Source organism: Tupaia chinensis, unplaced genomic scaffold (genome assembly GCF_000334495.1).
Source record: "Tupaia chinensis unplaced genomic scaffold, TupChi_1.0 Scaffold143976_1, whole genome shotgun sequence".
In the NCBI taxonomy this organism is placed as follows: domain Eukaryota; kingdom Metazoa; phylum Chordata; class Mammalia; order Scandentia; family Tupaiidae; genus Tupaia; species Tupaia belangeri.
The window spans coordinates 14,658-17,172 of record NW_006203827.1 but is presented as its reverse complement, the minus strand read 5'-3'; the positions used below and the strand labels follow the sequence as shown (position 1 = coordinate 17,172).

Below are 2,515 nucleotides of genomic sequence, written 5' to 3'. Positions count from 1 at the left end.
GGGGTGGGGGGATGGGGGGGATGGGGGGGCACGCAGGCGCCACCGTCGCCACGCCTTTTATTTTTTTTTAATTTTTGTTTTAGACACCACACACCCTGTGGTTTTATTCTTTTTGCTTGTTTGTTTTAGAGGCATTTATTTAGACAACTGAAAACAACTAGATGTTCAGAAGCAGTGTACAATGAAAGAGAAATTGAATCAGTTACTTTATCATGTATTCCCTCTTCTTTACAACTGAAGAAAAAAAGGCACTCTCCTTTAAAGGGAAAAGTTAGAAAAATAGGCCAATATATTTTTCTTCTCCATAATAACATAAAGAGCTACAAAGAAATCTAATTGTAATAAGATAAATTGGATGTTGGCTTGTACATATTCATTAAAAAGACACGAGGCTGTCGTACTACAAGAGCAGAACTCCCCCTGCCTTCACCTGATACTCTGCAATTTTCACTTACAGGTCACACCAAGTTAGTTATTCTAGTCCTGAAGCTAATTCATATTCCTCATTATTTACTGCTGTGTTTGCCTTAAGGAGAGAGTAACTCTGGAAGGCTGGTTCTTTTCTCTGCTTGCTCATTTTAGTCCATATGTTGTGTACTGTCTGTGGCATATGCTTGATGCTCAAACCTTAACTTCTGGAGTTGAAGAATAGATGGAATCTGAATTCTCTGAATCAATGTCTTCTAGCTCCTCTTCTGTTGTCTCTGGAAAACCGATCTTTGGATTTGCCAGCTCACCACTATCTTCTTCAGGAAGCACACATTTCCAAAAGCCATATGTCTTTCCCACTACAGTTTGCCATAGTCTCAGATTTTCATCTTCAGAACTACTGGCATACAGTTCTCCATCAGGACTAAATCTCACACAGTGAATAGGACCAGTGTCCTTTGTAAGATTCTAATTCTTCTCCATTATTATAATCGTACTTGTAAAGTTTAAAATCTTGACCACCTGCCACAAGAAATTCTTTCTCAGGATGAAGAGATGCAGAATTGATGGTTGTTGGTTGTAGGAGCTTCAAAGAATTTAATTGGGTCCAAACTTACTGCACTATGAAAAGCAATAGATCATCCATAAGTTATAACCAAGATCTCTCCCTTAGGACTATTCCATACTACTAACAGACATATTAAAATTTAGAGACTTCACTTCTGTCATAGCAGTGTGATCCCAAAGGCGCAGTTTTATCATCAGCTGAAAGAATCTGTTTATCCTCACTGCACCACAGAGCCTCTTTTTTTCTTTTTTGGAGAGATTTTTTGATATAGAACGCATGTGCTCACCAGAAAGAGAGACAGAGAGACAGAAAGTGAGAAATCACCCCCCAGGGGGGATGGCCACATCACAATCCCTTCTCCTCCATTCTCCTCTTGGGATCTTGGGCACACACACACGCACCCAGTGTGAGTTTAAGCCACCAGGTCTGGGACTCAAACCACAGTCGACAAATTGGAGTCCAGTGACATAGCCATTATGCCAACTGCTGGTCCCCAGAACCTTTTTAATATCAGAGATGTGACCACTTATTTCCATAGGTTCTGCTTCAGGTTTGTTTGAGTCATATATACATAACAGTTTATCCTGTCCTCCAGTTAACAAATTATCACTATCCTGTGTGAAATCTACTGTCTTGACAATGTGTTTATGAGCCAGGGTCGTCAGCTCACTTCCTGAGACAGCATCTCACACGTTAGCTGTGAAATCTGCAGTGGTTGTAGCTGCTTTTGTGGCATCCTCATTCAATGTTACACCCCAAACAACACCTTTATGACCCAAAAATGTTCCAATCCAGTCTCCTGTATCTTCCTGGCATAGCATAGTTTTACCATCTTTACAAACGCTGATTAAGAAATACCCATATGGATGTTCATGGCTACTGTGGTCTAACCATTGTGGGGGAAACAGAGAGATGGAGATTTTCCACTGATAATTTGGCCTCCAGCACACAAAACTCACATGGAGAGGCAAAAGGGAACAGGCCTTCTTGAAGAGACACCTTCATGGCTCCTGCGGTCTAGCCATTTTGGGAGAAACAGAGAGATGAAGATTTCCCACTGATAATTTGGCCTCCAGCACCCAAAACTCCTGTGATTGAACTTCAAAGTTGGGGAAGAAACTGATCATCCACCAGATGACTAGAAATCACTGCAGGACCACAAGAAATATGGGAAAACAGGAAAATACCTCTCCTCCAAGGGAAAAAGATAACTCCTCTTCATCCACACACACTTCAATGGAAATCATGGAAATGTCTGATAAAGAATTCAGAACATTCATAATGGCAAAGCAACAGAGATGGAAGAGAAGAGAGACAATGAACTGCAGAAGAAGAAGGAGAAAGGAGTTGATGAGTTCCAGGAGGTGAGGAAATTCATGCAAGATCTAAAAGAGGAATTTCACACTTTACAAAAGAATCAGATGGAACTGTTAGAGATAAAGGCTATAAAGGGTTGCTAATCTCATGTGAGATTTTTGTGTTGGAGGCCGAATTATCAGAAGGAAGTCGACATTTCTG

General features: G+C 40.8%; 1 pseudogene; it reads right to left on the bottom strand.

Moving 5' to 3' along the window:
- Positions 1 to 621: 621 nt before the first annotated feature.
- The window catches only part of LOC102470410 (serine-threonine kinase receptor-associated protein-like), a 4,430-nt pseudogene continuing 2,536 nt past the window's right edge, over positions 622 to 2,515 (bottom strand).